This window comes from Lissotriton helveticus, chromosome 5_1 (genome assembly GCF_964261635.1).
Source record: "Lissotriton helveticus chromosome 5_1, aLisHel1.1, whole genome shotgun sequence".
Taxonomy (NCBI): Eukaryota; Metazoa; Chordata; class Amphibia; order Caudata; family Salamandridae; genus Lissotriton; species Lissotriton helveticus.
In genome coordinates, this window is record NC_136065.1 from 58,573,366 (window position 1) to 58,582,001 (window position 8,636).

Below are 8,636 nucleotides of genomic sequence, written 5' to 3' on the forward strand. Positions count from 1 at the left end.
CTGTCTTGAAGGTACATAAAGTTTCAGTTGGTCTTTAAGCGAATGTGGTCCTTGATTGTTTAAAGCCTTGTAAACTATACACAAAGACTTGAACTTAATTCTATTTTCGATTGTGAGCCAATGATACTGCCTTATTATTGCTGATATGGATTCAAATTTTGAAGTTCCTGAGAGCAGACGTGCCGCCGCATTTTGAATTGATTGTAATTTGTTTTTGACCCTAACCTGAGCGTTGAGGAAAAGACCGTTACAATAATTCAACGCTGTTAGAACTAAGGAACACACCAAGGTTTTGATTAAGGTCTCCGGAAGAAAGGGTCGAATCTTTCTGATCATTTTCAATCTGAAGTGTGCCGTTGAAGCCACTTTGTTTGCGTGGTCCATGAAACTGAGTCCATCATCGAAAATGACGCCTAAATTCCTGACTTTTGATGTGGGGGTGGGAGGGGAACCAAAGGCAGCTGGCCACCAGTAGGAGGACCATGCTGGAAGAAGCGGACCAAAAATAACTACCTCGGTCTTCTCCGAATTAAGTTTGAGGCAGTTGGTTGCCATCCATTCTCCGATTGCGAGCAGACCGTTTTTAAAGTTTTGCGCTACTTCTCCTCCATCACCCTTGATAGCCAACACCAACTGCGTGTCATCCGCGTACGATGTTAGGCTCATCCCATAAGCCCTGATGACATTGGCAAGGTCCGACACATAGATATTGAATAGTGTCGGACTAAGGGATGAGCCTTGGGGGACACCGCATGGCAGCGAGAGTTGGGCAGATCGAAAAGGTCCAAGGGTGACCGCTTGCGTTCTATCTGCAAGGAAGGAGGCAAGGAGATTTCTGGCTGAGTGACAAATGCCCAGTTTTTCGACACGGTCGATCAGGATGTTATGGTCGACCGTGTCGAAAGCTGCTGATAGATCTAGCAGTACTAAAATTGCAGTCCCGCCTTGGTTACGAATGGCCCTGACATCATCGGCGGCCTTTATAAGGGCGGTTTCAGTCCCATGATGTCTACGAAAGCCGAATTGAGAGTCGTCTAGCAGTCGGTGTTTCTCGATAAAGTCTGAAAGTTGGAAATTCATGGCTTTCTCGACTACTTTAGCTAAAAACGGTAGGCTCGCAATTGGCCTATAGTTTTTAAGCTCGCTTTTATCCAAGCCGGATTTTTTTAATAAAGGTTTCAGCAATGTTTTTTTTAAGGCATTTGGATAGGTCCCTGAGGACAGGATGGCATTACAAACTTCAGTCAGCACCGGTATAATGGAATCCATGACTGGGGTTAGTGCTGAAACTGGACAGGGATCAAAGGCAGAGCCTGATTTAATGGTTGAGACAATGGTCATCGTTTGGTCGTCTGTAAGTTTGTGGAAACTTGACAGAGTAGTGGCTGGAGATGGACAAGGAGAGATGGTGTTCGTCCTGGATGTTTTGGAGGTGAAGGCTTGATAAATGTCATCCACTTTGGTAAAAAAGAAATTCGCCAGATCATCGCAGAATTCTTGGGAGGGAACCGGGGCAAGGTCAGAGATATTACCTGCCAAGATTTTAGTTATTTCATATAGGCGTTTACTTGAATTTATGGCTTGGTCAATTTGATTAGAGTAATATGATTTTTTTGCCTTGGTGATCATAGCTTTATAAAGTGCCAAAGCTTCTTTATATTCTTTCTTACTGGCCAAGTCATAATTTTTTCTCCAAATCCTTTCCAGATTCCTATTACTTTGTTTTTGCCGCCTCAGCTCGTCAGAATACCATGGGGCAGTCGGATTGGCTCGGTTTCTGGACAAAGATTTCGAACACACTGTTCGTTCGGTAGCCTGGGTGAGCCAGGTATGGAATTTTAACGTAGCTTCATTGGGATTGTTGGGCACCGTAGGACGCATATTGTCCAGCTGTGTTTTCAGCTCTGTCTGGTTTATATTCTTCCAATCTTTAAAGCAGCTTTGCTTTAAGGTGGAGTTGTTATTTTGGACAGTTTTCATGGAAATTTCCCCACATATGGCGTAATGATCAGTCCACGGCATTGGTAAAATGTCCGTTATATGGAGACAGTCAACATTGGAGAAAACACCGTCTAAAATATGACCTGCTGTGTGTGTGGCCGAGGTGACTAATTGTTTTAACCCTAAGATCTCCAAGTCCGATACCAGGGTAGATGTGTCAGCCTGGTCAAGCTGGTCTAGGTGAAAATTTAGATCACCTAGCACTGTAAACGAGTTTTCCATTGCTACTGTTTCCAGCATGTTGCTGATACTGGCGAGAAAACCTGTCCTAGTTCCCGGAGGACGATAAATCAGTATTCCCTTAAAGTTAAAAAGGGGACTGAGTTGTATTCCAAATTGCATTGCTTCGCATGAGTTAGAAGGAATAAGGGTGGTTCTAACAGGAAAACACTCCCTGGCTATAATAGCCAAACCGCCTCCTCTTCCCCGTACTCTATCCTGCCGGTGAACCTTATAACCAGCTGGTACTGCAATGACCATATCTGGTTCGGATGACTCATTAGTCCAGGTTTCAGTGATGAAAAGGATATCGAGTTTATTATCTATAATGAGGTCCGCAACTTCCTGGCTGTGTTTACACAATGAACGAGCATTGATAAGTGCCATCAGTAAAGTGACATCCTTAGTGTTAATCCGCTGATTGGCTTGGGCAGGCACCGACTGTAAAGGGATACATTTTTTGCACTGTGGACAGAGCACATTTGGGTCATAAAACTTCATATAGGGGTCTACTATCGGGCAAGACAACAATGGCGGTGGTCTGAGGTCCAATAAGGTTGTGCGAGAATAGGATAAGATATGAGCGCCTAACGGCAGACCAGGGGTCGTGGCCCTGGGCCCGGCGCGGACGGGCGCAGACGGGCTTGCCTTTGGCGCGCCTTCGGCGCGCCGCCGGCGCGCCCGCTGCGCGGTCGGGATGGTCTGGTACCTTTATACATCGGAGGATGAGGAGGGTGGGAGGGGTCCAACCACTGCACCGCCACCCTTACCTCGCTCAAGATGGCTGCTGAGGTGGGTGGAGTGCTGTGTCAGCGCGAGGAACAAGCGCTGTGCCCCAGAGAGCCTATAAATCACCTCCGGCGGACGCTAATCTCACGCCGAGGTGAGGGCTGCAATGTTAAGACCTAGCTGTCTAAAATATGTACAAACAATTAAAAGCGCTATTCATAATCAATGCGCGTAATTGCAGCACTTAAAAAGATGCAATAGGGATTGCCAAGAGCCCCCGGCTTTCCGCCTCAGGGGAGAGTGTGAACGAGTGAATTTTTAGTGCCAGCTGCAGTGTTTAGGGCCTGTTCTTGTCCTCAGCTGCCCAGCAAGTAGTGGGCAGCTGCTACGTTTATATTTTGGCGCTGTGGCACAACCTGGACCCTAATGTGATTTGTGTACTACTTTTGGGTATTAGGAAATGTACTGTGTGTAGTATGTTTTGCGCACCCTGTCTTAATACCTCTAAATGTATTTTTATGCTAAGGAGGTTGGGTTTCCTAGTATAGTTATTCTAGTGAGTTCATGGTTCCCTGCGTGATATATGCCTAAGGTGTTTAGGATTGCGTAGGGTGTACTTACCTTTTACCAGTGGTTACTGGTTGTGTGCTACATTTGTTATTTGGTGCTACAATTATTCCTACAAAGTGCTATGTCTACAAAGTGCTAGTTCTACCAAGTGCTTATTTATGACAGTGGTCCATGTGGCCCTGTCCCCTGTATATAATTGTGTGGTTATTATCTAATGTGTTTGGTATAATACAAAGGCTATTTTTATATATAACCTTGTGTGGAGTTCCTTTTGCGGGGGGCCTGGTTTGTTGTTGCTGGTGGGTGCGTGCGCAAATGCTTTACACATTGCCTATGAGAAAAGCCTGACTGCTCATGCCAAGCTACCAAGGGGGTGAGCAGGGGTTATCTTTGGCGGGTGACTTCCTTGCCCTGACTAGAGTGGTGGTTTCTGCCTGGTTTTGGCGCAAGCCTTAGCCAACCAGAATCCCCATTTCTAACAGGGGCCATGGGAAGCAGTGGGGATCTGCTTGATCTGCGCACCTGGAGCGCTACAGTGATCTCTAAAGTGTTCCAAGGGCTCAGTTAGACCCCAGAAGCAGCCAGGGCGCCTGTGCTACACCCACGGATTTCAGCCCCATTTAAGGGTCCTACCCTGCTCCAACATGTGCTGTTCCTTTTCATCCTGCTGTCCCACTCTGAGGTTTGTAGCCAGCTCTGAAGACCACGGGTCAGTTCCTGGGGAGAGTCTCGGTGTGTGCAGTGGGGTGGACTGTACAGCACTGAGCCTGGGAAGTGCAGGGCTGGCTAGTTCTCACAGAGGTTGTCGTTGGGTGGCTGGCGGCTATTGGGCGACTGGTGGCTAGAAGCCCAAGGCTGGAAGATGGTAAAATAGACCAGCAAACACAGGATAAAACAGCAATATCAAAGACAGGCGGCTGAATCCCAGTTTAAATTGGGGGCCTCATTTATGAAAAGTAGCGCATCGCTGGACAAAATCAGCGATGCGTCACATTTCACAACACCATCCTTACAACACCATGGATGTGCCGTATTTAAAATATAGTGCTCCATGGGGCAATGATTTACAGATACGTCAGGAATCCTGAAGAACCTAGTGGTGCAAAGATGACGCATTGCTGGAGTGTGTCGGATAACTCACACAGCTCCAGCAATGTGTCATTACATATGGGCGAGTCCCATGTGAAAAGCAAAGTGTCACTCCTTACGCCTGCTTGAAGCAGGCATAAGGATTGTGGCGCAGTGAAGTCGTAGAAGTAGGGCAGTGAAATCTTTTAGATTTCACAGTGCTACTTCTACAAGGCTTTTTAACAGGGTAACGCCCACTCTGCATACATTATACCTGACACAGGTATAATGTAGCGCAGGCCTTTACAAAGTGACGCATCTTTCTAGATGCGTCACTTTATAAATAAAGGACTTTGTAAATAAGGGACAGTTTGGGGGATTGTTTACGTCGCAGCAGCATCACAAAAAAGTAACTCTACAGCTGCGCAAGCCCTTCATAAATAAAGGCCTGAATAGTTAAGTCCAGAAAGCCATAGACAAAGGCTAAAGCGGGTGTCAACACGGCTATAGGTGCTGTTCTCAAAGTGTAATAACCAAATAACCAAATGATCTTCCTTGGTGTCTGGACTGGGCTGGGTGGATTCCTGGCATCAGCTTCATGGTGGGGAGCCGGGTTTTATATATTTTTCAGCTGTACATGAACTGTTTTCAAGGTTTGACTATATATTTGTGTCTTCGGAACTGGCTGGCAGAGTGAGAAATGCAGAAATTCTGCCGAGTGGTCTTTCGGACCACTCCCCGGTTGCACTTATGCTGTGTTTGGTCCTGCTGCAAGGCCACCTTTCTGTTGGCTTCTCTCCCCCTGGCATCTACAGGAGTAGGGGTGAGCAAAAAACTCCGCTCTGCCAGAGTAGTCGATAAAGCCAGCCAACACTGCTCCCCGGCCCAATCCCTGCTTCTGAAAGCAGCCAGGCCGGGGAGAGCCTCCCTGGGCCCCAGTGGACCCCCGTCCCCAGTACCCGGACCCTCGGCTGGCTTGCAGGACGGGGGGCCCCGCACCCCGGGGCCCACCGGACGCAGCGCGAGCCCTGGGCTCGGTCAGAGCTTCCGAATCCTAGCCAGGCTGGGTAGAGCCTCCCCGGGACCCGGTGGACCCCCTGTCCATAGTGCCCGGACCCTCTGATGGCTTGCAGGACAGGAGGACTCATGCACCCCAGGCCCGCCAGACGGAACTCAAGCCCTGAGCCCGATCCCAGCTTCTGAACCCTAGCCAGGCTGGGGAGAGCCTCCCCCGGACCCGGTGGACCCCCGTCCCCAGCACCCGGACCATCTCATGGCTTGCACCATGGGGGGCTCACGCACCCCGGGGCCCGCCGGATGGAGCTCAAGCCCCGGGCCCAGTCCCAGCTTCTGAACCCAAGCCAGGCCAGGGAGAGCCTCCCGGGGACCCGGTGGGCCACCGTCCCCAGCGCCCGGACCCTCTGATGGCCTGCAGGACGAGGGGCTCAGGCACCCCAGGGCCCGCTAGTCAGAGCTCAAGCCCTGGGCCCAGTCCCAGCTTCTGAACCCAAGCCAGGTCAGGGAGAGCCTCCCCGGGCCCCGGTGGACCCCTATTCCCAGCACCGAGACCCTCGGCCTGAACCAAGGAGGGTTAAGCCCAGGCCACGTCCTCTCCCCAAAGGCCTGCCTGGGTAGCCAATTTTCTTCGACTATGAGGTCCCCACATATTGGGGGCTTATAGATCTTTGGGGAAGGACAAAAGTTGGAGTTAGCCCGGCTGCCAGCCCGCAGGGCCATCTAGTCACCCAGCCCGCAGGGCCATCTGGTCACCCAGCCCGCAGGGCCATCTGGTCACCCAGCCCCCAGGGCCATCTGGTCACCCAGCCCACTGGGCCATCTGGTCACCCAGCCCACTGGGCCATCTGGTCACCCAGCCCACTGGGCCATCTGGTCACCTTGCCCGCAGGGCCATCTTGTCACCCGGCCCACTGGGCCATCTGGTCGCCCGGCCCACAGGGCCATCTGGTCGCACAGCCAGGCGACCAGATGGCCCGGGACGACCCAACGCCCAGATGGCCTGGGAGGGTGCCGTACGCAGTCACCCTTGCAGTCCGGTGAGGGTGGCCGGGCGCACCGAGGCAGCTGCTCTGGAGGCTCCTTCCCCGGGTGGCTGCTGCTCACCTCCCTGCCTGACTTGCCTGGGAGCAGCGGGGAGGGGAGGCCGGCCGGTGGCCCAGGCCATCTGGTAACCCTGTCGACTCGCAAGGGATGGTGGCCCCCGTCCCCGCACCCCATTGGGGCATGGATGGGAGGGGGAGGCCCCCGTGCCGAAGGGCATGTGGTGGAGGTGGCCTCCTGCAGGCCCACGTTACCCCCTCCGCATCCCGCCTGGCGGCAGAGGGACCCACCCCTGGGTGTGGTGGAGGGAGGCGTCCACAGGCATCCAGGCACGGTGAGACAAAATCTTGGCTCAGAGGATGACTTTCAGTAGATCATAGCGAGGTAGCTGCTCTGCTACATACAAAACCTTGACCCAGAATCAGGTCGTCTATAAATGATTTAGCACCAGGTACCCACGAACATGCGGTGTACTAAGGTCGAAAGAGGCGGCCCCCTTCCGTCCGCGCTCCGGTCCCCAAGCGAGCTGCTCTACACACCGCCCCCCCGAGAGAGGCCGGCTATCCCAGGCCAACCGAGGCTCCTTGGCACTGTGGTATCGTTACGGTTTAGGGGGGATTCTGACTTAGAGGCGTTCAGTCATAATCCCACAGATGGTAGCTTCGCCCCATTGGCTCCTCAGCCAAGCACATACACCAAATGTCTGAACCTGCGGTTCCTTTCTCGTACTGAGCAGGATTACTATTGCTACAACACATCATCAGTAGGGTAAAACTAACCTGTCTCACGACGGTCTAAACCCAGCTCACGTTCCCTGTTAGTGAGTGAACAATCCAACCCTTGTTGAATTCTGCTTCACAATGATAGGAAGAGTCGACATTGAAGGATCAAAAAGTCGCTATGAACGCTTGGCCGCCACAATCCAGTTATCCCTGCGGTAACTTTTCTGACACCTCCTGCTTGAAACCCAAAAAGTCAGAAGGGTCGTGAGGCCCCGCTTTCATGGTCTGTATTCATACTAAAAATTGAGATCAAGTGAGCTTTTGCCCTTCTGCTCCATGGGAGGTTTCTGTCCTCCCTCAGCTCGCCTTAGGATACCTGCATTATCGGTTGACAGGTGTACCGTCCCAGTCAAACTCCCCACCTGCCACAGTCCCCGGAGCGCGATGTACCCGGCGGATGCCGGGTGCTTTGAGCCAGAAGCGAGAGCCCCACGGGGCTTGCCCCCCTGCCTCACCGGGTAAGTGAAAAATGATAAGAGTAGTGGGATTTCACAGGCGGCCGGAGGGCCTCCCACTTATCCTACACCTCTCATGTCTCTTCACAGTGCCAGACTAGAGTCAAGCTCAACGTGGATTTCTTTCCCTGATGATTCTGCCTAGCCCGTTCTCTTGGCTGTGGTTTCACTAGATAGTAGGTAGGGACAGAGGGAATCTCGTTCATCCATTCATGCGCGTCACTAATTAGATGATGAGGGATTTGGCTATTTCTGTACCACCTTGCGGTGGCTCATTCTGGGTTATTATGCTGTTCATCAGCGTCACTTCGGTTTTGCTTCCAACAATACAACATTCTTACGCTCCGGAGTACAGGCACACTGAACGCTGTCCTCACTGGAACCGGGATCACGTATAGGCCAGAGATAGTACACCCTGCAGTACTATTCCAACAATTTTAAATTGTCTACAAACAGTCCTGAGAAATTAAAATATGATTAGCAGGACATCAATAATCAATGTGTGATAATTATGTGTATGAGATTATTTGAGACCTTTTTTTTTTTTTTTTTTAAATATATTTTTATTGCAGAATCAGAAAGAAACTATTCAATAAGCCAACTTATACACTGGCGGCCCCCAACAATCGATAATATGACAATCCAATACACAGCCAATTAGCCCACATCCCGGAGGCTGGGCGGCGTTTCAAGTAACCAGTACGCTGGATGTACCTCAGTGCTTGCCCTGATCGGGCCATAAGTCGGAAATAAC

General features: G+C 51.1%; 1 pseudogene; it reads right to left on the bottom strand.

Annotated features, from left to right (window-relative positions):
* Positions 1–6,987: 6,987 nt before the first annotated feature.
* On the bottom strand, positions 6,988–8,022 carry LOC144756753 (28S ribosomal RNA; annotated as a pseudogene).
* Between the last annotated feature and the right edge of the window lie 614 nt (positions 8,023–8,636).